Source organism: Mesoplodon bidens (assembly GCF_964165515.1).
Source record: "Mesoplodon bidens genome assembly, chromosome: X".
Lineage (NCBI taxonomy): Eukaryota > Metazoa > Chordata > Mammalia > Artiodactyla > Ziphiidae > Mesoplodon > Mesoplodon bidens.
In genome coordinates this window covers 78660474-78688259 of record NC_138163.1, presented here as the reverse complement: position 1 = coordinate 78688259, position 27786 = coordinate 78660474, and the positions used below count along the sequence as shown (strand labels likewise).

Sequence of the window (27786 nt, the reverse complement as noted above, 5' to 3'; positions counted from 1 at the left end):
AAAAAAACAAGGGATAATATTAGAATTTACTTCCTGACCATTAAAACTGAGTCAAAGCACACATAGAACAGTGTGTAACACTTACTATGTGCTCAGTTAATGTGAACTATTGTTATCAAAAGACTATTATAAAAGAAAAAGGATATTGTATAAAACCGACTGCTGTCTGTAATAGAACAAATAGATATGATTAAGAGGTATTTAAATGAGAAGGAATAGTTGTATTTGGTAGAAAGTGCTAGGAAAACAGATTAAAAGGTTAAAATAATATTTCAACCATTAAAAGTGTTATCAACTAGTGAAAGTGAAAGGAACAGAGGCATCTCATAACATAGGACTGAAAGAGGAAGGCAAAGGATGGTAGATGACAGCAGGGCACAGAATGAGTATGTCTGTCAGAGGTGAGACAATAAATTAAGTGTGAAGGGATGTAGGGATGTATGGACAACATTTGCTTCTTGAATGTGGGTCTAATTACTTTACACTTGACTGTCTTCACATCAGCTAATCAAGAGGTGCAAAACAAACAAAAAATAATCGGGTCTCTAACAAGTTTATAATAAAAGAAATTATCATGGAGATACGTACACAAAGATGTTTCTGTAAGTATGTTAACTGTACTGATATGTTCAAATTTTATTTTTTAAAAAACTTAAAATAATTCTAATGTCTAAAAAAGAGATAGATGTTATACCAAAAAATCATGGTCCAAATGAGATTAGTGTGTATTCATATTTAAAGACAGGAAAATGTTTTTGTTAATTTAAGAGCCATCTAAAAATGTTATCAGTATACATACATATACTAAAAAGAAATGTACCAAAAATCTCAGTAGTTCTGGATATTCTTCTTTTAATTGTGCTATGCTTTTTTACTTTAGTTTTTTACAATGAATACCTATGCCTTTTATAATTTTTAAATACACTGTATAATGGGGGAAAGAAAATGATTCTTTGAGTGATAGATACATAGATTTGAACTTATTCCTCCCTGAAGAAATTGACTAAACGTCCTCAGAAAATATGAAGAGAATAAGGAGAAAAGGAAAGTAAAAAGCAAATGTTCAGGAAAGAGATAGCAATTCTACACAAAATACTGACCTATATTAAAAATTATAGCTAAAAGAAAAATATATTTAAAATCACATAAAACTATTTACCCAATTAGTATTACTGTTCAATTTTAATCAAGGAAAATAGACACTGATGCCAAAGGTATCTCAACTAAAATAGGAAAATATTTTTGTTAATTTTTGGATAGCTTGTGCTGATATTAATATAGATGCCTCATAATTTCAGCAGACCAAAGTTTTATCTTAATACTACAGAGCCAATTTCAAGATTTTTATTGCAAGAGCTAAATAATTCTCTACTGTACAGTTTACTGTGAGCAATTTAATTCGCTTAATAAAATGTAGAAACAATTAACCAAAAACATTACATGCATGTTGTAGAGCAGGGCTATCCATCAGACAGTAAACAAAATGTGTTTTATAAACAAAGTGTATATATAAACAAATATATACTAATATATGTTGTATAAAAACAAAATGTGTCATATAAACAAACTGAATGCATAAATAAAGTGTGATATATACATACACACACAGTGAAATATCATTTGGCCATAAAAAAAGCAATGAAGTTCTGGTACATGCAACACTGATAAACCTTGAAGATATGCTAAGTAAAATAAACCACACACAAAAGGACAAATACTATACTGCTCCAATTATATGAGGTACCCATAATAGGCAAATTCACAGAGACGAAAAGTATATTTAGAGGTTACCAGGGGTTAAGGAGAGAGGGAATGTGACTAATGTACCATAGTAACTGATATAAAATGTTAATATAGGGGACCCTGAGTGGGGCATATATGAGAACTCTTTGTAACTTTGTGTACACTAAAAACTGTTCTAAAAACAAAAAGTTTATTTAAAAAAAATAACCAGAATGATGACATCCACATCCCCCCAAATTTTACTCTATAAATAGGTCACCACACATTTTGATCTTTCCATGTACTAAAAATTAGACTTATTACAAATTCAATAAAGGAAATTGAATCAAGTTTATAATATCCTTGTTGAGGCCCCTGATGTGCAAGGAAAATTTGGGGATAACCTGTTTTGTGATATTGTGCTAAAATACAGGCTAAAATACAGCCTTGTATTTTGAAGAAAATTAATTAAGCAACTATAAAAATGGTTAAGTAAAACATTTCTGGATGGGCAACTGAGAAGAACTTTAATAAAAATTGTTCATATTTTTCCAAATTTTGCAAAGATACCATCATATAGAAATCATATAAAAATACTCACACAAGGAAATATGGATCATGTTTTCACTTCACCATTATTTGTGAAAGGAACAAAAGGCTTTAAAGTAATCTGTTAAATAAATTATATTATGCATAAATTTTAATTTCAAACTAACAGCCAAATATTCTGATGTATAGTCCAGAGTCACATGTTAAGTGCCAAAATTGATAATTTTTAGAACATAAAATTGAGTGACTTGTGTATGACAAAGGGTCCTGTTTAAGGCATGCAAAGACACAAGGCAAGACAGAGGACTCTATGAATATGGCAGTCATGAAACATCCCATAAATATTACTTTGATAAGTAATCAGTCTTTGATAGTCTTTGATAAGACTATCTCAACCAAGAACACAAGCCATATGCAGCAATAGGCATGCAAGAAAGCACAGATCATGAAATATTATAGTACTTTTTCTGCTTTAGCTCTTTTATTATGCTATGTGTATGCTGATTAAAATCACCCTACATATTAATTTTAACATGTAAAATTTCCTGTTATAAAGCCCATGTATATATATATATACACCATACATCTTTACGGTACACCTGGCAGGAAAAATAAGTATAAAAGCAGCTGGGAAAAACAAAAACCCTGGGTAGAACTGACACAAAATAGAATAATGAAAAAAATTCAGATGGAGACTACTCTAGTAAATTGTTAAAGTGGGAAAGTCAAGAGCCATGATGAACAGTCATTGACACAAATATTATGTAGAACCAAGAAATTTAGAATATATGGAATGGTGTCAAATAAATGAATCTAAATATGGACAGGCAGCAAGTGGGCACAGCAAATAGTAGCATAATACTTACACAATCAAAATAATTCCATACTGTCACAGAAAAGACAGTTAATGGACTCACACACCAATGAGTCCAGAAGCAGACCCAAATAAATTATGAAATTTACTATTTGACAAGATGTAATTTTAAATGAGTGAGGAAAAGATGAATTTTCAATAAATAGTACTGGGCAATTGGCTAACCTTTTAAAATAGAATGTGAGATCATTATATGACTACTGACATCAAAATAAGATCTAAATGGAACAATGATTTTGATTAAATTATAAAAATACTAAAAAGTTCAACTTGTAGGGCTGCTCATGTGATGTTTTTTTCCTCTGGCCTAACCATGTGGTACTTATATTCACAGATTTCCTAAAATTGAATCATCCTTGCATGGCTGGCATGAACACTACTTGCTTGTATACTAGTCATGAATTTGCTCCTGGATTCTTCTCACCAAGTTTATATTTAGGTTACTTGCTTATACACTTGACCCTTGAACACCGCTAGGGTTAGGGGTGCTGACCCCCCCCCCCACGCAGTCAAAACTCCACACACAACTTTACAGTCAGCCCTCCATACCTGGGGTTCCACATCCAAGGATTCAACCAACTCGGGATGGTATAGTATAGAACGTATTTATTGAAAAACTAAATACTCGTATATAAGTGGGCCCTGGCAGTTCAAACCCCTGTTGTTCAAGGATCAACTGTATATCACTGTCAGAGACTGGTCCACAGATCTATTTTTATCAGGCTATTGTTTCTACAATATGCTGACTTTATAACAAGAGTATCAACTTATATATGCGGAGACTATCTCTGAAAAATTACACATGAAATTAGTAACAGTACTTGTATCTGGGAAGAAGGAAGATTGAGGATTAGAAACCAGGGGTGGAAAGGCAACTTTTAACTATATCCACTTTAGTACAAACTGAACTATTTACTATTTGCATGTATCATTGTTTTTCGAAAAAAACTATTATAATCTGTGAGTGACAGTAGAACTGGAACATTTTCAAAGGGCAATCTAGCAACCGAATGAATCAAATTATTAAATGTGCATATTCTCTTTACTCAAATTATCATACAGAATTACTAGTGCAAGTACCCCAAAACAAGTGTACAACATACAGAAAAATATAAATGACATGTAACACACTATTTGCATTTAGGGGATGACCCATATGGTATTGTAGACATATTGGTATTATATTCATACCAATGTTTATTCAACATTTAATGAGCACCTACTAAGTGCCAGGCAGTTTTAAGAGATGGAATCACAGCATTCTAAAAGGACAAAAATGCTTGGTCTACAAAGACACAAACCCTGTATATATCAGCAAAGAGCTTACGTATCAGCAGCAACAACCAAATTGCCACTAGGCTGCCAATCAATCAGGGGTTATAGGGAAATACACCAATGCAAAATGGCAGGCCACCTTATGATATTCAACCTAACCTGAGTTGAAAGTGTTAATGCTTAGCTGACTCCTACAAATTCTACAATATACCTTTGAGTTCCATGACTTTGGTAGAAATTCATTGGTTTTAAAGATGTTCATACAACCTGTTGGAAGTAGATATGTCTACACCCTACATTACAATGTAATTTCAGACCCAGGGTGCAATGCTTGTATAATATGATATGCCAACTGTTCAATCCCAGGTACTGACAGACATCATGTAATCTCTCAACTAGGAAATAATAGAGCCGAAAGTATCAAACTACCAATTATAGATCAGTCACTAAAGTTACTATAAGATACACTGACCCCTTGGGCTTGATCACAATATTTGGTCTAACATCAGAGGGAATATTCTGGGTCAAAAGAACCCCCCAAGCAGAACTTAAGCCAGACACTTAACACTACTTCAACAGATTTTTAAGTTTCTACAAAGTGAAAATAAACTGTAAATTATGCCAGGCTGCCAAGGTATCATGATTCCAAGAGAAAGGAATGGGTGATGATCAACAACATGAAATTAAAAAATGACAAAATTTATCTAGAGACATCATGAAAAAGGCTGCATTTATGAATGACATGATTCCTGACCCAGAATTACAAAAATTTTAGCAAGAACACCTAATGGACAAAAGTAGGTCCCTTGGAACCTCTAAAAATTGGAATTTAAGCCCCTTGGTGGCAATATATTGACATATATGGTGGTTAAGTCCACTGCAAAATTACCAGAAGTCCTTCAGAGAACAAGATCTACCAATGTTAGCTTGGTTACTTGGCCCCAAATATGGGTTCTGCCTTAGGGTACAACTTTGGTGATAAAATTCCCCTGAAGTCCAACGTTGCAAAGTCCTCCTCCTCTCCCCTCCTATCACCTCTACTGTTAGGTAACCTTCCTTCCTACGTACCTTGTACTTAACTCTATTATACTTCCCCTAGCTTATTGATCTCCCAGAGAAAACCTAGAACCTACTGCATGTATAAATTATGTACAGTACCCATGCATGGTATAGGAGGCATTTAATGTATACAAGTTGAATAAAAAGCTTATCAAGAGGAAAAATGAGTGAACATAGCTTTTTGTTAAAAAAAAGAAAACCTCTTATTAAAACATAGTTTAGCCTCAAGTCCATTCTCTAGTAGGTATGTGTCTTTATTCCTGTCTTGCCCCTAGGCTCTTCATGACCTTTTTTTTTTTTTTTCTTAGATTCCATATATATGTGTTAGCATACAGTATTTGTTTTTCTCTTTCTGACTTACTTCACTCTGTATGACAGAGGGGGAAGGGTAAGCTGTGACAAAGTGAGAGAGTGGCATGGACATATATACACTACCAAACATAAAATAGCTAGCTAGTGGGAAGCAGCCGCATAGCACAGGGAGATCAGCTCGGTGCTTTGTGACCACCTAGAGGGGTGGGATAGGGAGGGTGGGAGGGAGGGAGATGCAAGAGGGAAGAGATACGGGAACATATGTATATATATAACTGATTCACTTTGTTATAAGCAGAAACTAACACACCAATGTAAAGCAATTATACTCCAATAAAGATGTTAAAAAAGATTAAAAAAACAAAAAACATAGTTTAAAGACCAGCGTGTAAAAGAAATCAACAGATCAGCGAACACAGTATACCTTAGAAATATACACTATAAAACATTACAGTAAAAATTAAAGGTGTATCTTGTCACCAGAACCTTCCAAACCTATCAGTTCTGCTACCCTCCCCCTCTCTATGTAAAAAATTATATATAGAAAATTCTTGCTCTCATCCCTGGATACACCTGCCCCATTCTCCCAACACCTACAGGTAACCACTTTTATATAATCTGTGTTATTTTTTTTAACATAAGTGAACATTGTACATTTCACTTTTTCACTTAACAATATATCACCGCAGAGACTGCTTCCTCATGTGTTTTTACAGCAACCTAGTATTCCACACTCATGGGCTCCTGGGTTGTTTCCAATCTTTTACTATTATAAAACTGTCTGCAATGTTACATATGCAATTTGTTGCATATGTAACAAATCACTGGATTTGTAACAAATCACAGGGTCACTGGATCAAAGAATAAAGGCAACTATAGTTTTGATAAATATCTCCAAAGTGCCCTCCATAAGTATTATACTATTTTGTTCTCTAACAAACATTCTATAAATGCCAGTTTTCCCATAGTCCTTCCAGCAAAGTTCTCAAGTATTAACTTTCTCTGTAGTTTTGTTTTGCATTTCTCTTAAAAATGAGCTTGAGCATTCTTTCGTAGGTTTAAGTGTTGTTTTTCTGTGAACTGTCCCTGTTCATGCCCACTGCTCATTTCAAACTGTGGTCTTTTGATTTTATTTAGAATTTTTTTATACATTAATGGAGATTAGCACTAAGTAATACATGTTGCATATATTTTCCAAGTTTCTCATTTTCTTTTGACTCCATTTAGTGTTTTTGACATGAATGAAGTATTTTATTATGTTAGCTGCGCTTATGAATCATTTTATGGCTTCTATGTTTGAAGACATAGAAAGATAAAGATGTGTTTACAAATCAGTGAGCAAAGAATGGATTAACTAACAAATAGAATAAGCAAACAATTGGGAGAGAGAACAAAGTAAATCCTTTCCACTTAAAAAAAAAAGATTAATTAAGGATTGCAAGATTTTGACAGAATAAGAAAAAATACATAAACAAATATATTGATTTAGTCTTGAGATTTAGAATTCCTTTCTAAAAGTAAATCCAAACATTTTTATACATTAAACTCGATTAAATTTTACATCATGACATTTAAAAATCTTCCATATTAAGAATTTTGCTTTTGGTATTAGGAAAAGCACTGATATCCTTAATATTTTAAGCACTCTTTAAAGAGAAACATTTTAATGTTGTTTTAGAAGTGCTTTCCATTGTAATAAGCCTCTCTTCCCTTGGCTCCTAAGTGAAACTTCTCTGCAGTAGTCTTCTGAGTCTACTACTGTTAATTCCCAACCTAGCCTAGAAGAGAGCCAGTGAGGATGACAGGCTGACAATTTACACACACTCAAGTTTTAAACATGCATAATGAAGTGAGAGCTAGAACTAGATCTCTAAGGATTCATGCAAAAGCATAAACTATGAGTAAGCAGAAGCTCTAGTGTAGAGAAGGATATAAAAGGTCAAAGGAAAGAGCAAAACAATCAGAGGTAAAGTAATGATAGAGCAGAAATGCAGAACAGGGGAAATCCCTGGCGGTCCAGTGGTCAGGACTCCACACTTTCACTGCCGAGGGCCTGGGTTTGATCCCTGGTCGGGGAACTAAGATCCCACAAGCCACCAAAAAAAAAAAAAAAAAAAAAGAGCAGAACATGGCCCATAAATAGAAACAAACACATAAAGGGTTTCTCCTGATGCCTCCATTTCCTGGTGGCCTTCTAGTTACCATGCCAGAGAGGCTCAGCCACTCACCAGTTCCTTTGGTGGGTTTCCAGTAAAATTCTTACCTCCCTTACTGCTCACTATCACTTGTACCCTTGCAAATTATCCTCCCCTCATTGGATCTATCATTTGCGCTCCTCATAACAAAAAACTTTACAAAACTAGAGATAAAATATAAAAATGTATAATATAAATTTGGTCTTTGTCCTCTGTTGGAAGCACAGATCTCTAAAAAGCGTGAGTGATGGAGTGTTCTTTTGTTATTTACAAGAAGTCCATTTTGAGCACACCTAAGTTTATGCTAACTAACGAGGTAACTCAAGATGGGCTTAGTTGCCAGAAAGACCAAGCATATTAGAAGATTGGACCTTTCAGCTCTATCCTCTAGATCTTCAGAGAGGAGAGGGGCTGGAGACTGAACTTAAGCAAGTGACCAATGATAAGACCCCAATAAAACTCTAGAAACCCAGAGCTCAAGGAGCTTCCTGGTTGGTGAACACTTTGATGTGCCAGGAAGGTGACATATCCTGAGTCCAAGGGGTGAGAGAATGGAAGCTCCTTATCCAGGGTCCTCCCAGACTTTGTCCTATGTATCTTTTTCATTTGGCTGCTCCTGAGTTGTATCCTTTATAATAAAACTGTAATTGTAAGTATAGCACTTTCAGGGAGTTCTAGAAATTATTCTAGCAAATTAACAAACCCAAGATGGTCACAGGAATCCCTGAATTTAGCTGATTGGTCAGTATAGGTTGCCCTAAGATTTACTAAAGGGAAGGCAGTCTTCAGGAAGATGTTGCCCTTAACTTGTGGGATCTGGTATTAACTTGGGGTAGTTAGCATCAGAATTGAATTGAAGCCAGGTGGTGTAACAGACGGGGTGTCATAACAGTATCAATCTCTCACTGTCAACCTACCAACTATTTATTTTTTCCAACATAGTATATTTTCATTAAGAAAAAAAATCAAACCAAAACACCCCATAAGAAATAATAATTACGTATGTAAATCTGTCTCAAAAGATAACCAATGTGAACATTTTGGTGTCTTAATAGACTTCCACATTTTTACTTTTGATGCAGGAAAATGCATCAAAGGGGTTACAGCAATTTCTTCAATTTCTGATAAGGGAGAAAAATAGTATTACCTGAATTGAATTATGCCCAGGTAGCACAATCAATCTGCTTTGAAATCTTCTCAAATGGAGAGGCCTGTTACTTTAAACTGACTTTCAGTTTTTTAATTAAATTCATGTGAAACCGTAGAACAAAACTTTAATATTCCCTTGGACTTCTTTCTTAAAGAATGGTTCCTTGAAGGTGAATTTCCTAATTAATGTGTGGGGAAGGAATGACACCCAAAATTTTAACTTAACACACTTCTCTCAGTTAACTATTTCCAACAGTGTAAGGAGGAAAAAAGGAGAAAATAGCCACTATATCAAAGATTTTGTTAAAAATACTTTACAAGTTAAGCTTAAGTCACTCTTTGACATAACCTAAAAGGCTCCCTAAAATTTTTTTACATGCCCCAAACAGAATGGAAATCATATATTTAAACTCACTCTTATCACCTTAAGCAGGACTTGAATGGGATCAATCATAGAATGCTATAATTTTGATCTATTATTATACATTCAACCCATGTACACAGGAAAGAGCTAACATAGCAGGCCTAAGACTACTATCCTCAGAAAGACCTGCTTGCAAGGTTGGCCCTTGGCTGGCATCAGGAAACTTTACTGGTAAACAGTTCCCTGCACTGATAGAAAACTTTCCCTAACTGATAAGGGTGGCTCACTGTGCCTAAATTGCTTATATAAATAATGTGGATCACATTGAATACCTACTTTCCTTCTGGAAGTCTGATATCTTGGTATGTGCTAAGCAGGAAGTGCCTACGTGACCAGCCCACAATAAAAGCCTTGGTTGCTGAGTCTCTTAACAGGTTTCCCTGGCAGAAACATGGCACACGTGCTGCTGTATTTTTATTGCAAGGGGATGCTCTGTGTGACTGCTCATGGGAAGGAGAAAGCAGATGGAAGCCTGCACAGGGACTCCTCCAGACTCCACGTGTGTCTTTTTCTTTATGCTAACTTTACAAAGGCTATGTATCCTTACTATGTTAGCCCTGAGTAAAACTATATGCTGAGTCCTGTGATCCAGTGACACCCCCCACATACCATCCATTTTTTGATATTAAGTAGCCAAATCATATAGGCCACCTTTGTTTTCCTTGAAGTTTCAAAATGCATTTTTACAACCACAATTAAATATAATATATATTTACATTATAACAATTAGATGTTTTGGTTATAATTATCCTTACTGTCACATTTTTAAAATCACTGGATTAGAACTGTCAATAAATGAGGTTACAACTATCATAAAACTTACAACTTTGTAACTACTTCTGACTTAGAACAAAATGTTAAGCTGGTTTTTAAGCAAAACAATGCATTTTTCTGAACTAGGCAAGGTTTTTTTTTTTTTTTTTTTTTTTTTGAGAGGGCACTTTACTCCCCACAAAAAGAAAAAAAAGTACATTTGTTTCCCAAACTTGTTCCCAGCAAGACATTTTTCTTCTTAGTGATGCAGAGGTTCTTTTTAGATATTAAGCTGTTACTGTGAGTTAAAATATTTTACATCCTACCTTTAGTTAATGACATTTCTATCAAGTTCCAGGCTACTAAAAGCAGGCACGTACACTTTTCAATTACAAATACTTCATGCAAATCTCCCTAGTTGGATGTATTCAAGGAGTGTAAAAATCCTTTGGTAGCCCATTGTAGCCAACTTCCAACAACTGTGCCTCAGGAACAAGACAAAACATATACATGCTGCTATCTCTGAACTGACTAAAGTAATTCTCTAGATAAATTAGAAAATGGGGGAGTTTCTCCTAACAAACTGTAACCACTGATTTTTATCATATTCTCTAATACTTCTTCAAATGCATACTTATGCTAATGCCTGCTGCCAGGAACATGTCGACACTATCAATCTTTTGTTAGGCTCTTTTCCATGGAAACAAACCAGGCTTAAGGGCCCTGAGAGAATTCACTGCAGCTTCTGTGACTAAAAATTATGGTTGGTAAGGAAATGAGAGTCAACTGTGCAAAGATAAATTACAAGGGCATTCATCATAGCTGACATATAATGAGAGGTAAATAATCTTCAACATGCCAATTTAATTTACTACAAGAAACATACCCATCTATGTAACCAGAATACTTGTTTCCACATGAGGAGCATATGCTTTTCTTGTAGCCAAATTGTAATCATGGAATTGCTTAATCAGCACAGAATCTGAACAGGTGGCATAATTAAATAAAATAAATGCTCAATAACAAAGACAGCCCAACATTGAAGTCTATACACCATTAACAGTGGTTTTAGATGAATGATGGGATTATAGCTTATCTTGCCTGCACTTTTTATATCCTTGTATTATTTGAATTGCTTATTATAAGTACCTCTTTATAACCAGGAAAAATAGCACTTCCATTTTGAAATAAGCTAGGAAAAATAAAGTTATTAAAATTAATAGAAAATTGTGGCTACATATGGCATAAAATACCTAAGGAGTAACATAAGAAATACTGGGGGGATCTACATGATGAAAATTATGATTATTAGGACATAAAAAGACTTGACTAAATGTCTCTAGAGGAGGAGAAATGTTACAAGCACGTTAATTCTGACCAAATGAATTTATAAATCAAATGCTACCACGATAAATATCCCTAAATGAATTTTTTTAGATGAAGTAGAATTTTACAAAGTAATTTTTTTATTTTTTAATTAATTTATTATTTTTTTTGGCTGCATTGGGTCTTCGTTGCTGCGTGCGGGCTTTCTCTAGTTGCGTTGAGCGGGGGCTACTCTCTTCGTTGCGGTGTGCGGGCTTCTCATTGCGGTGGCTTCTCTTGCTGTGGCACACGGGCTCTAGGCACGCGGCTTCAGTAGTTGTAACACACGGACTCAGTAGTTGGGGCTCACGGGCTCTAGAGCGCAGGCTCAGTAGTTGTGGCGCACGGGCTTAGCTGCTCCGCAGTATGTGGGATCTTCCCGGACTAGGCCTTGAACCCGTGTCCCCTGCATTGGCAGGCAGATTCTTAACCACTGCGCCACCAGGGAAGTCCCCAAAGTAATTCTTATATTCAAGTTAATGATGAATTGGAGAACAGTAGCTAAGAAGATATTGAGAAAGAATAAACAAGAAATTTTACTATGAACAAGGAAGGAACAGACCAGGGGTCAGCAAACCACAGCCAATGGGTCAAATCTGGCTGCACACAGATCTTGCATTCACTGTCTCTGGTTGATTCCCTGAGTGAATAGTTGCAACAGAGACTCTGTGGCCTACAAGCCTCATATATTTGCTATCTGGAATTTTACAGAAAATGTTTGCCAACCCTTGCAATAGACACTTTAATTTTGCTGTCATGCCATAGGCTCTTCTCTAAGGGAGCTCATTAAGACCAAGAGAAGGCAAATTTACGAGGTAATACAATCCATGAATATCACAAGTAAGCAGAAGCTGGCAGGTAGAGAAATAAAGGTTGGGGAAGCCAGTTAATAGCAAAAGAGGACTTCCCTGGCAGTCCAGTGGTTAAGACTCTGCACTTCCACTGCAGCGGGCACGGGTTCGATCCCTGGTCGGGGAACTAAGATCCCACATGCAGTGCAACCAAAAAAAAATTTTTTTAATTAAAAAAGTAAAAGCAAAAGAAGCATGAAGGAACTTTAAAAATACTGATGCCTGTGGCGATTAAATCACAATATCTCACCCTGGTTTATTTTTAAAGTTCCTCAGTTGATTCTAATGTACAGCTCTGATAGAGAGCCACTGAGCTAGAAGGAACAGCAAATGCACAGTGGCTGAGTGATGTCAGTGGTGTAGCACAAGAGTAATGAACCAAAAATCCCTGCTGTTAAGGTGCCCAGAGCTGCTCGAATCCAGTTCCCATACTCAATATTGTTCCTATACTTAGATTCCCGTTATAGCCCCATTTTCCACATTGTTCAACATATTTATACAAAATAAACCCCTATTAATGAGGCAGGCTGCGTGATTCTTCATTTCTTGAGACTAAAAGAGCCAATTTTATATAGAAATTTGTATCAGAAATACAGTTGCATGAAAACAGACCCCCAGGAGAAATAGAAAACATTTGGAATTGTTAGGGTATGACTGTAGGGTAGAAAATCATACACAATCCCCTCCAGATACCAGGATGCAGAGTTTTTTTTACAAGTCCAGGTTATGTTGTGGCAAAGCCACTAATTACACAATTGCCTTTGTGACTGATACATACAGCCACTTAAGGTGAAGCACTGAGGCTATTGGTAGTGGTTGTATTATAGCAACAACAAAAAAATAAGCAGAGCGGGGTTTGGCAGTTATTTCTCTTCTGACAATGATGTGCAAATTCCAACATAACCATGAGGTGCTGACCCTGGAAAGCATGATTTTATCTCTCTTATAGCTAGACATGGTGCTCAGTTACCATTCCAACAGGCATGGAATAACATGGATCGGACCATAGGTTCCCAAGCTTGAGAACCACTGGACTAAATGTGTCCAGTGTTCAGGTTCCTACAAATGTTACGCCCGCATCCTTCTAAAGATCACCACCCTATCTATTGTCACAGCTGTAGCACAGCCCTTAATGACCAGCTTTTGTTTCACATTATCTAGTACTACATCCTCTCCAATGAGCACGACTGTCGGGACCAATCCATACACTGCCAGCATGTCTAAGCATGAAAAAGCACTGCACAAGTAAAGATAAACTAGGCCAATTAGATTCTCACTCTTTGGAATTTGAGTAGGAACAATGAAAACTAGGTCATTACCAGTAAAAGCTGAAGCTGAAAGCCTCACTGAAGTAGTGGCAAAGCCAGTCATGAGGAAGAAAAAAAAAAAAGTAGAGAGGAAGAGAATAGCTGAACAAATAACTGATTTAATTCAAGTCAACGGCACAATGGAAAAGGTCTACAAACTCCATGTGCTTAAGCTCCTAGAGCCACCACAGATGCAATTCCATACCACACTGTTCTTAAGATTCCTATGAAATCCTATCTTCCTTACTGCGTGTATCTTACTATGTGTATCTATTTGATAAATGTCTATTCCTTGAGCTAATCCTGCGTCTTATTTCTTGAAACCAGAAATCTTATGTAATTTAGAAAATAATGTAGAGTTGGGCTACATGAACAGAACTTTGGCAGGAAGTAAAATATTTAGACCTGGTTATGACTTGGTGGTGGGGCAGAGAACAGACACACCCCACCACAACCCAGGCTAGAAGGTTAAGGGCCTACAGTAACTGCAGCCAAGTTATTGTCACAGGACCACACATCCAATGAAGGTAACTTGTGGTAGAATTGCAACAGAGAAAACTGAAGTGGCCAAGAAGATCAGACAGGTGGATGCTTCTAAAATCGGCAGGGAAATTTCTAAAGTGGCCTCATGACATCAGACTATAGCATCTGGCTGTGACTTACTCTCCAACATTTCTGCTGGAAAAGAGCTGGAAAAGTATAAACAGAAGCATCTTTAGAAATGAGAAAATGAGATGAGGGGCATATGTGATTAGTGGTCAAGATGTAGAAATGCAATATACAAACACACCTGAATCAAGTGGTGGCTACACTCACAGTCTCATCTAAGGTAAACTGTCCCACTCATAGTTCTGGAGATGAGGCAGTCTGAGAGAGCAATGAATTTTAGAATATGACCTGTCCTGTCACCCAAAGCTGAATGTACCAGGTGTGGGACACACTACCTAAGTGCTGTGTCATTGCACGACTCAGAAACTGACTACCCAAGCAGGGGGTGAGCTAAGCCATTTAAATCCTTGCATTGAGGAATAAAGTTTGTGAAATACAAAAAGAGTGAGGCCCATAGCAGAGGGAGCTGAATATTAAATGACAGCGCTGGGAAACATGAGATACAGCCAAGGACACTGGAGCAATAAGCAAGGTTTAGTGATGAATAACTGAAAATGTATGAGGAAGCAGAATATAAACAAAACTAGGAAGTAAACTAAATCTTGAGTAGATAATGAGGAAGGCAAAAAAGCAGAGAAAAGGAGGAATGAAGACATGTGATATATGGCATAAGGTCAGTTAATAATACTATAGCGAATACTGAAAATTTGCTAAGAGAATAGATTGCAGGTACTCTCATCACAAAAAAATAGGTAACTAGGTGAGAAGAAAGTCAATTAGTTTGATGGTTGACTATAGTAATCATTTCACTATGTATATCAAATCATCAAGTTGTATACCTTAAATATACAGAATTTGTATTTTAAAAAAAGATGTTAAAGGTAGCATACTAGATGGATGATACAAACCCCTGTTGCTTGCATCTATCTTGGAACCGTTTCCAATCCTCAAACCATTTTCCTCAGAGAGGAAACTGAATTTCATTTTCTTTATTTTTTAATTGTCTTATTCAAATACTGGATTTTCTTTATTTGGACTCTTATGAAACCTTTGTCTACCTTAGAGGCTGGCCATGCATAGCCATGGGTGGTCTAAATTGCCTGGCTGACCCAAGAGAGGTCCGTTTCTTGAAAATAAAAGAACCTACAATACCAGAAATTGCTAACAGAATTCCAGGCATAACTGAAGCTCACCAAGAATGTGAGTTTGCTCGATTTGGTTAGGGTGTCACAGTAGGGGATAAGGAAGTGAGAATCCCCCCACATATTAGAATAGAATGATAATAGCCACTAGGAGGCCATGACAGAGCTGTTAATTAGGCATTTAAAGCCATCAAAGATGATGCTGTGAGGGATCTGGCGACTGTTGCAATAGAGCAACTTTCCAAGTTTTTCTTTAATGGCCAGGTAGTAAATATTTTAGGTTTTGCAGGCCATTTGGTCTGTGTCACAACTACTTTGCCACTTTAGCATAAAAGCAGCCATACACAATACATAAATGAATGTGTGGCTGTGTTCCAATAAAACTGAAATCTGATTTTTGTATAATTTTCACAGGTTATAACATTATTCTCCTTTTGATTTTCTTCAACCATTAAAAAATGTAAACACCATTCTCCACTCATAGGCTGTATATACATATATAAAAAAAAGCGGTGGGCCACGTTTGGCCCGTGGGCCATAGCTTGATATATAGAAATGGAAGGTTTTATCAAAGATGGTCATGCAAGTATTTTTTAACTTGATTATATTTGAGATACTCAAGGATATTCTGATGACTGTGTAAACTTTCTGTTTAATGGGTTACTCCTGTTCTTTTTTCTAAACCGTCTTAACCCTTTTAAAGTGCACAGTTCAGTAGCATTAATCATATTCATATTGCTGAGCAACAAATCTCCAGAAATTTTTCATCTTGCAAAATTCAAACTCTATACCCACTAAACAACAACTCCTCATTCTCCCCCTCCCCTCAAGCCCCTGGCAATCACCAGAGTTTTAAGAAACACTGTGTGAGCCAAAGGAGACCTGTCTACAGGAGGGATTTAGCTCAGAGGATGCCAGCTTACTCACACTATTTCACTCGGTGCCTTATAAAGTTGCTTAATCCACAGTAAGAAACAATTACATTAGAACAAAGATACACATACATACAAACATATAGCTGGAACAAAAATTTCACAAAGTACTTACCCTTTGCCAGATGGAGGCTAGTATTTTCTCATTTTTAAATATTATACCTTCATCTGTTCTTTCCTAATCTATTCGAATCTATACAATTCCATTCAAAACTGCGACCTAGTTTTAAACACTACCCAAGGAAAACTGCCAACCCCAGGCCAAGTTGAACGGGTAGTACTACACACTCATGTTTCATACCACATGGGAAAAAGGTAATACTACAAACAAGTCAAAATTATAAAGAAGCAGAAGCTATGGGGTTATAAGAGCATTTATAAACACACTGCATTCGGGACTTCCCTGGTGGTCCAGTGGGTAAGACTCCATGCTCCCAATGCAGGGGGCCCAGGTTCAATCCCTGGTTGGGGAACTAGATCCCACATGCATGCCGCAACTAAGAAGCCCACATGATGCAACGAAGATCCCGCATGCCGCAACTAACACCCAGGGCAGCCAAAATAAATAAATAAATAAACATTTTAAAAAATAAGATAAACACACTGTGTTGGCCTGCAGCATTTAAACAAATTTAAGCTAACAGCTCAAACTCAGGCTCCTTGCAGAGAGCTGGAAATCCTGTCAATGTTGGGCAGCATTTTTACTGGGCAACAATCAACAGGAGCCAAGGAGTAAATAGGCTTCTCCTTTGGATGAAAGGTTCATGTTCCACTGGACCACAAACCTAAACACTCCCTGTTAGAAGCATCAACTGCTCTTTACCATTGCATTTGAAATCTTTATTTTATTTTAAGAGAATTCTCTTTTCCAATGTCTGTATCAAAAGTAGAGCAACAAAAGAAAAGCCAAAAACAAAAACAAAACAAAAACAAAGCAGTGTTTCAAGAAATAAATAAGAAAATAAATATCAGAACCATCTTACACATTTACCCCATCTGGACCCTGCATGCATTTGCAATTGCAACCCTTGAAATAAAGAATGGAGAAGCCAGGTGTTAATGGATGCATTGGAAGCTAGAAGAAACGAAGCAAAGTAAAAGCAACAGAGACTAAGTGTAATAATCATATTAACTGCAGAACACAAAAGTAAAGACCCACAAACATATTTCCAAATAAAGTCGCGTTCTCAGGTACCAGGGGTTAGGATTTTAACCTATCTTTGGGGAGACACCCAGGGTGGCTTCTACGATGTCGTCGTAGTGAATGACGAAGTGGAGTCTGGTGAGAGCGGAGAGCTGTTGACCATTTTTCAAGTGAGAGGGAAACACGAGAAAAAAAAGACTGAACCCTGTTTATTCTAGGATTTAAGAGATATTCAGAGTAAGGAATAGTATTCTTAGGCATAAGGAAACATCCATCAATTACAGTATGAGAGCTATTATATGTGTTCATAGAATTCCATATCTACCCAGAAGTATTGTAGATTGTAGATTTTTTATCAACTTGCACAAAATCTTAAAAAAGAAGAAAAAAAAAAACGACCCACAAACTGCTGCTGTTGGTATATAAATATCTAATTAAGCTGGGATAAGTCAGGCCTAGTACATTTGTATTTTCAGGAATTAGAACTGGGCTATCAGAAGTAGTAATCATAGATAGCAAAGGGAACTGAAGCTGAAAGGATAGACAGCAAGCCAACACAATGCAGAGAGGTGAGGCCACGAGGGCCACAAACAAGCAAAACTTATGATAAAGGTGAAGCTCTCAGAACATTGTAAATCAACTATACTCCAATTAAAAAAATAAATAAAGTATACAATTCAGTGGGGGGAAAAAAAGGTGAAGCCCTAAGTAAGCAGAACCTACGAATAAGCTAAAAATATGAGGCAGAGAAAAAAGCTAAAACAAAGTGAATAGGTAAGCCAATAGGCAATGGGAGAAATAACACACAAAACTTAAGAAGACAGAGTTAACTCAGTTACATAAATGGCACAATCCTAACGTGAAGATCCGCAAACCCCTGCTTGCTGAGTTTCCCAGAGCTTCTTTGGACCCAGATCCCATCCCTAATGGGCATAACCATATTAAGGTCCCCCTATAATTGGCATTTCATGTGATGCCAGTCACCATTATCTCCCCACAAGTCACCAGCCAATAACCTGTCATTAGCTCACTGGTGAATTTGTTTCTAGCAATCAGAAGTACCTAACCAATAGTAAGAAGCAGAATAGCCCCTCAAGAGGAATGCAATTTAGGGAATTGGCTATGATCTTCCAGAAAATCCCTTGTTTTAAAGATGCTGTGCAAACCAGCTTGTGACATGAAATTTACATTTTATACCCACTTTATTGTTTTTTTATTTTTATTTTTTTTTTTTTGCGGTATGTGGGCCTCTCACTGTTGTGGTCTCTCCCGTTGCGAAGCACAGGCTCCGGACGCGCAGGCTCAGCAGCCATGGCTCACGGGCCCAGCCGCTCCGCGGCACGTGGGATCTTCCCGGACCGGGGCACGAACCCGCGTCCCCTGCATCGGCAGGCGGACTCCCAACCACTGCGCCACCAGGGAAGCCCTATACCCACTTTAGAAGGTGAGACTTTGAGAGACTTGCTAGATGCTGCAAATAAGCTGCGTTAGGGAGCTAAACCAGAGAGAATAAAGTACATATGTCATAGTGTCACCCATGCCCAACATTCTTCTAAAGGACACTGTACTGCAAACAAGTGTAGCGAAGAAAGCATTCTTGTGACCAAGAATCCCTCCTCTGAATCCACGGCTATTCAGATCAAGGGGAAGTAAGGATCAGACCCGAGGACAGACATCCACAAGCTGGTCAACAGCCTATGACTTGCTGTGACATGAAAGCTGTCCCCAAACAAGGATGAGGTAAGAAAATTAGATTCAACTTACAGCTGAGGAAAAACAGAGGGACAAAACCTCTGCAGCTGAAATGAATGGATATGCGATGAAAGAACATACCACAGCCTATGCAAGAATCATGAAGGATTTAAGTAAGATCTACTGTAAGCACAGAAATCAGAAGCTAAAAATAAGCAAAAACTCCATCAGCAATAGGATAAAGAACAGAGGATAAGGAAACCAGACAGCAGCAGGAAGAGACTCAAGGATATAGAGAAAGTAGGGTCGTGTAGTCATTTGTGAAACTGTTGCTTCCAAAGATGGTTAGGTATGGCATCTTTCGGATGTCCCACGACTGGGATGCCTTCTAGTTTTTGAGCAATTAAATGACTCTGGATATACCTATGATAGATGAATTGTGTTAGTCTAAAGCACTTCAGGATTATAAAAAGGGAAAGAAAAACATTTCCACAGAGCAATCAATAGGGGGACATGTCCTAGACCTGCCAAATAACTACTGCTACCTCTACAGGCTCAGGAAACTTAACCCACAGGCAATCAGAGTCTCGATTTAATGACAACTGGGCAGCATGGAGAACAAGAGCGGAAACAGATAGTTTGCCGAGAGAAAGATGAGGTAGAATGGAGGCCACGCCTACAGAGGCTGCACAAGCTCGTTATGAATGAGAAAAAAACATAAGTATTCAGTAGCTAGGAGGTAGAGGAAGACAGAGTATGAGGAAACCAGTTGGAAGTAGAAGCAAGATGACATGCAGAAAACCAGAGAAATAAACTGAATCACATTAATAATGCCACAGTGGAGTCAAGTTCTGTGAACTTCTTAAACCGATCCAAATGAGCCCATTTCTTGCAATAAAATTTGGATTGCAAGGAATAGACCCTGAAAAGGAATGTAATAAATATGGAATTGGTTATATTGAAGCAGCAAGGTAGACAGCCAAGCAAATCACTTTTATATCCCAGAACATAATACTAATGACATACAAAGCACCCAGTCTGGCTACCACCTGTGCTCTCAGAAACTTAGAATTGTGAAATATGTACAGAAACAGGTAATCAGTAGCAGACACTGGAGGTGAAAAAGTGCTCTAAGAGGTTATATGGGGAGATGAGAGGCATGAACATGAGGAAGTCCACCATGACTAAGTAGAAACTATGAGAGCAAAAGTTATAAAGCAAAATATCACAGAGCAGATGTTGGCAAACCACAGCCCACAGGCCAAATTCAGCACCATCTTTTTTTAAAAAATAAATATGGTTTTGTTGGAACACAGCCACGTTTGTCTGTTTATGTGCTGCCTCTGGCTGCTTTCATGCCACAGTGGCAAAAACCATATGGTCCACAAAGCCTAAAATATTTACTATCAGGCCCTTTATAGAAAAAGTTTGCCAATCCGTCACAGAGGACAGAATAGGCCAGTGGAAGCAAAGCTGAGAAGTCACACAAAAGAAACAGGGGCAGACAGAATATTTAAGTCATGTTATAAAAGCAGAAAACTGGAGAAAAAATTCTAAAACTCCTTCTGCTGAGATCCCCACTAGTACCCTAACTATCACCCCCTGAACCCTGAATGTGCTGGACATTCAGAAAAATTAGTTATATACCACACACAAAGACAGGATCCCCAACGGAAAAAGACTTATATTTAAAAGTAAATAAAGCATGAACTATATGAAACTATAAAGTGAAGATAAACTATATTTATCTTCACTGTGAAGTGCAAGGGGAGAATAAACCATAAAGAAAAAAGATATTTGAGCTACACAAAAATGAACTTCTATGTCAAATTGAGGGAAACATCTGTGACATATATGGTAGATCAAAATTCAGTGTGGGGCTTCCCTGGTGGCACAGTGGTTGAGAGTCCGCCTACCGATGCAGGGGACACGGGCTCGTGCCCCGGTCCGGGAAGATCCCACGTGCCACGGAGCGGCTGGGCCCGTGAGCCATGGCCGCTGAGCCTGCATGTCCGGGGCCTCTGCTCCGCAACAGGAGAGGCCACAACAGCGAGAGGCCCGCGTACAGAAAGAAAAAAAAAAAAAATTCAGTGTGAAAAAGAAACTTAAAAATAAGACCCAAGAAAGATTTTTAGCTGTTCCATGTCATTAGGAATCAAATAAATTAAAACATCAAGGGAGACCACTTTTCATCTTTGCATCTGGCAGATTTTTTAAAACCACAATATAGTATATTACTGAGGATATGAAAAAACAGGCATTCTCATACACTAGATGGAATTGTACATTTAATCCAACCTTAGGAAACAAACATGGAGATGTGCAAAAACTTATTTACAGGGATGTTACACAAACTTAGAAGGGCAGCAATTGAACGAGGGCCCAAATATCAGATACAAATGATCTTTTATATTATAATGCCAATTAAAACAGATGTTTAATTTTTTATTATTAAATTTTTTCTTTTTATTAAACAGATGTTTCAGAGGGCATGGGACAGTTTGAGATCTGCTGAATTTAAAAGCTCAGGCAACAAGGTTTCATTAATGACCCTAACGTCAACAACTGACAAAGACTGTCACTCCAACCAAAAACTCACTTTTGAACACAGAAACAAAGTAGTAAAGAACTAAAATAGGGCTTCCGTGGTGGTGCAGTGGTTGAGAGTCTGCCTGCCGATGCAGGGGACACGGGTTCGTGCCCCGGTCCGGGAAGATCCCACATGCCGCGGAGAGGCTGGGCCCGTTGAGCCATGGCCACTGGGCCTGCGCGTCTGGAGCCTGTGCTCCGCAACGGGAGAGGCCACAACAGTGAGAGGCCCGCATACCGCAAAAAAAAATAATAATAATAAAATAAAATAGAAAATAAAATTTAAAAACAGCGAATTTAGCAGACCTAATTCAATACTCTTGAAAACTAGGAAATTTTCTTCTGGAAATACAAGGTAGGTTCATTATAAGGAAAGCTATTAAATATAACAAATACAACAAAAGGGCAAAGAAAAAGATTTACTTCCATGTTCAACACTTACTAGACTGAGATCCCTGTTACTTTGTTCAGATCACATTTTGAGACATCAATGGAAGGATTAATTCCTCCTAATCCTGAAAGCCATTTAGGGTTTGATATAGCAAATTACCAAAACCACAGTTCCCTACGTTGACTGCTAGGAGAGTGATTACATCCAAAGTAACCTCTGTATCAGATTCACTTTTGGGCCTACATAGGGTAGAAGACATGCTGGTGAAGAAGGTAAACACTAGAGCTGTTAATGTAAGAATAAGAACAAATAACAGACATAAAGTCACTTCTAAGCCATGCAAAGAAAAGACCTGTGGCAAGGAAGAAGATCCTCTAAGGAATGATAATAACATGGCCCATGAGGATTCTATCGCTCTACCAAGAACTCAGGCCAATATCTAGGTGACTATTAAGTCATGCACATAATACACAGATCATGAGACACTTTCCAGTGCTAATTCAAGTAGAGCTGTGTTACTGTCATTGTATTACAAGCATTTTGAATAAAGATCACCCTGAATATTTGCTTTAACGTATCACCTCAAGTGTTATTTTAAAGTCTTCGTGTATATACAGTATAGAACAAGGATAGCATGCTATGGCCCATGGGCTGAATCCGGGCTGCCACCTGTTTTTGTAAATGAAGTTTTATTGGACCTCAGTCCTGCCCACTTGTTTCCATATTGTCTATGGCTGCTTTCATGCTACAGGGAGGGGAAAGGTGTATGAAAAATTAGGATAAACTCATAATTAGGAAACATGAGTAGTACTTTATTGATACTTGAGAATGGCTAAAATTTAAGTCATCCCTGAAAAGAAAAAAATAAGGGAACCATATAGGATAAACGAATAGCTACAGTGAGGCATGTAAAACATAGTTCTTTCTGTATACATAGCGAATTTGTGAATGTGCTTTCTTGGTGAGCTTAATTTGAGTGGAAAGAAATTCAGAGGCAAACTGACTACTATAAGATTCCATACTTTCTAGGATCAGCTGTAAATCTAAGTCCCACAGAAAAGAAAATGGGTGGGGAGGGGAACATCTGTAGTAATAGTACATTTGACCTATGCCAGTGGTTTGCAAACTTTCTGTGAAGGGCCAGATGGTAATGCTTCAGTCTCTGTGGATCATATGGTCTCCGTTGCAACTACTCAACTCTACTGTAGTGTGAAAGGCAGCCATGGACAATAGTGAAGGAGCATGACTGTGTTCCAACAAAACTTTATTTACAAAAACGGGCAGCTGGCATGTGGGCCATAGCTTGCCAAGCCCTATAGTCTATGTTAACTACCTGGACACTGTCACCTTACCAGCAATAAAATTTATGAAAGTATTAATTGTTAGGTATTCTTGTTGTTTTCCACTTGATATTAACAGAAAATAATTTTATCAGCATTGTCTGCTAACGGAAGGCAATGTTTATGTGTAATTCGGGCTTGGACATGCTGATCTACACAGCAGGCTGCTCCAACCCCTGATACACCTACACCTGTGTTAAGATTCTGCAAGCGATGGGATTTTCAGTTGTAACTCTGACTTCTGTGATTCCTTTTTGTTTGTGTAAAAGGAAGTATAACCTCATAGAAACTATACAACATAAACATCATGCTGGAGGGTGGGGGTAATAATAAAAGGTGAGAAGACAAGGAGAAATAGTGAATGGTGGTGTGGGAAAGAAATAAATGCTAATCCATCCAAAGTGGTCATCTCTAAAAGTTAGAGGGGCCTACACAACCCTTGCACCATCTCTCTTGTGCATCTGTATCTCCCTTCAAGAATGAACCACTCACATGTGCCCCTATATCCTGGAAGACGACAGTGATGAAGAGCCCACAAAGAGTCAGAAAGTGCCAACAACTAAGAACGTGCTCAAAACATTCTAGTGCTTCAAGTAAGGTAGCTGAGATATTTGGAGTGTGACTCACACAGCTCTACCACTGGCTCCCTGTGTTCCATGGGTGACAACACTTGTCTGATCCTCAGTTTTATTATCTGTAAAGGAGGAACAAATCCTACTTCCCAGAGGTAATGTTAATTTAAAATGAGATAGCAAATAGGTGTGAAGCACTCACCTAGAACATAAAAGGCACTTATAACTAATAAGCACTATTATTAATATTATATGACTTTAGAAAGGAAATGTTCAGATGTTGTATGTGGGTGCTAGATGACTAGCCTAAAGAGAAAAGAAAAAGAAAAAACAACAGACCTGCTGTCACAAAAGGAAAGGAGGATGGATAACAAGGCTAGGGAAGTCCTAGGGCAAGAAATGGCATTCAGACAGCAAAAGCCAAATTTATACATCCCACTTTGGCCCAGATAGAGAAAGTGACAGAAGACTTTTTTAACTGCATGCTAACATTCATATGCTTATACATGAACAATGTCATTTTAAAATAAGTTCTGGTGAAGGATACAGAATGCAGGGACTCTCTTTGTATCAGACTTCTCTGTAGGGAAAAGACCATGTTTCTGTCATTCAGGTTCCCAGTGCAGGCTAATCTACCTAATTCTGCCAGCAGGAAGTATCCAAACACACCAGAGACTATACCAAGAACATTATGTTATGAAGGCACCATCTCAAGACCATCTTTATGAGAAAAGGTGACTTTTATTGCTTCCATAAAAAATGGCAGATACCAAGGAATGATATGGCCCTCGGGTAGTAACTCTGGATGGAGGAGCTACTAGCTTAAGATAGGGGTGGCTTCTGCAGAGATCTCCCAAGAATGGCCATTTTATAGATGCTGCCGAGTTTAATTATGAACCATTTCATTATTCCTTAAAGCCTATTAGGGGGCTGATCCCTGAGGAGCCAAAAATGAATGCTGGTCCAATTGGTTTAAATGGAGTGCACAAGAAGACGCTGCTGCCTCTGAAATTACTAATCCAAAGTGCCATATACTTGGCGGCTGCTGAAACAACAAGCCTCTGCTAATGAGCTGGCTTTTGACAAGATGTATGTAGCTCCATAGTCTGATAAAGAAAAACTCTCAACAAGTCTGGTTTGAAAGATTAGACTCTCCCCGAAGGGGAGTGTAATCAGTGTCATGTTGACATTATTTATGACATGCAGCTTATGCCACCGAGTTTACTTGGGAACCATTTCAGTTCTCGTGACCCTCTGCAGGGGTGTTCTCAGACTGGGTAAGCATATAATCCACCCCAATTGTTTTGAGAAGGATATATCACAGAATAAACTGCAGGCTTTAAAAGTACTGGCCCCTGGAAATAACATTTCTAAGAGCCTCACTGACAGGAGTCAAGGCAATGTCAGTCTTTCCTCCCCGCTACTTACCTTAATCACTGTGTTACCTTAATCACTGAGAAGACCCCCTCTTCTGCTGCACGTGCACTCACATGGAAAATCTGGTAGACTCTCTAAAACACTTTTCAAAGATATCCTTCAAAATTCAGCCTAGTGAGGGGTTACAAAAAGGAAAAAGATTGCTTTCATTATCTATGACCCTCCCATACTCAGCTTGTCAGCCTCCACTGCACTGATAGACAGTGGAATGTATGAAAAGGGAGAATGGGAAGGGGAGAGAAAAAACACACAGTATTGCTTAGTCCAACCCAACCATTTTTAAAGCCATTTTCACACCAAAAGGGAGAAACTTCTGATATAACATTTATGGTACACATTTACTTACTTATTGGTTATTTATTCTTTTGTCTACTCTCATAGGAATGAAAGTCCATGATGGCAGGACTTTGTTAATATCTAGAACAGTCTCTGGCACTTAGTAAGCACCTAATAACTGTCTGTTCAAAGTGAAAGAGCGGCATGGACATATATACACTACCAAACGTAAGGTAGATAGCTAGTGGGAAGCAGCCGCATAGCACAGGGAGATCAGCTCGGTGCTTTGTGACCGCCTGGAGGGGTGGGATAGGGAGGGTGGAAGGGAGACGCAAAAGGGAGGGGATATGGGAACATATGTATATGTATAACTGATTAAATTTGTTATAAAGCAAAAAATTAAAAAAAATAAAAAAATAAAAAAAATAAATAACTGTCTGTTGAAGGAAGGGGGGAAGTGCCAGGTCACAACCATCTCTTCTCTGCCACCAACTGGGGAACCCCACCGAAACCACCACCAACTTACCAAGACTTCCTGGGCAATGATGCTTCATTCTGGCTTGCTGGTGAACCCACTGGGCAGGAAGCCTCAGGATAAGTGACAGGTAGGTCTTAGTGTTGCTCTTGACCAATGACAAGGTTTCAGGCTGCCCAGGAATCTGCATTTTTAACAAGCATCCCAGGTGATTTTATGCATAATAAAAAAAATCACACCATGGACATTTCCTTCATCAGAGGAGTACAATCTCAGAGGCTATTATAAAAATCTTTCACAGTATGGAATAAAAATGTTTCTGTCTCACACAGCCTCCTTGGAATTAGATGGAATCTAGAGGAAGCACTGGGTGGAAGACACAGTATTGGGCTTGGATTCAAATCCATTTTCTATACCAACTAGCTATGATCTTGGGCAAGGTATCATCTGCAAAAATGGGAGAATGGGAAAAGGAGAGGTTAGGCTCAGTACTCTCTAGTGTAGTCTGAATATTTTAAGATCTTTCCTCATATCATAATGGGAAAGGCCTAGTAAGACTACCTTTCCTGGCCCTTCCCACTAACTGGGCAAGCCCACCAGAGCCACTGACCACTTACTAAGACTTCACAATGGTTTGATAACCATGTGCAGGATGCTGATTTGAGTCTCTTCCAATTCTCTAGTAACCTCATTGGGCCAGGCAGGGCTCAATATACCTCTTCACCAGTGGCATGGTTTCTGATCGAGTTTGGTGTCACCTGTAGGATAGGGAGAAGGAAGAAGAAACAAATGTAAGAACAGTTAAGGTATGAGATCTAGCTTTAATTTTACTTTACCATAGTCAAGTCATCCAGTCCACACCATGGACCTCAGATTACACTCTTGCTAAGCACTGTATTAGCATCACAATTATCTTTATCTGGCAAAGACTATTGCAATGCAAACAATTATTATTTAATAAGGATTCTTGCCTCTATTTTAAATGAGATAACTTGGGTACAGAGGCACCAAGTAACTATACCGAAGTGTTAGAACTCAGATCTGAACTAATGCTGATCCTCCTAGCTACCTACCCTCTTTAGACCTCAATCAATATCCTATCTTTGAATGGAGGTAAACTTGGTATCTTAGGGGCCCTTCTATGTCTGGCAATTATGCCCCTTTATTCCATACTCCTGACTAAAAGGCCCCCCTAAAAGTGAACTAAATCTCCATCTACTCATCATATGGCATTTAGTTCACACTGATGAGGAAAGGTAACAAAACCCTGGGCTCTGGACCAAGGCCTGTCATTTACAATCTCAACTCCCAGCAGGACTCACTTTACCTATACCTGAAAAGTAATAGAACAT

At 38.0% G+C, this 27786-nt stretch overlaps 1 protein-coding gene across 7 annotated transcripts in view; it reads right to left on the bottom strand.

Annotated features, from left to right (window-relative positions):
• Nucleotides 1–27786, bottom strand: part of LOC308609206 (uncharacterized protein) — a 62777-nt gene that overhangs the window by 25229 nt on the left and 9762 nt on the right. For 2 of the 7 annotated variants that reach the window (XR_014014279.1, XR_014014280.1), the window contains exons 2-4: nt 27052–27192; nt 26486–26618; nt 25692–25794 (exon numbers count right to left, since the gene is read on the bottom strand). The gene's annotated coding sequence lies outside the window, so the exon portion shown is untranslated. Of the gene's footprint in view, nt 1–3; nt 25795–26485; nt 26619–26682; nt 26882–27044; nt 27193–27786 lie in introns of those variants that run through there. The other 5 variants (XR_014014282.1, XR_014014283.1, XR_014014281.1 and 2 more) reach the window with 5 other exon arrangements.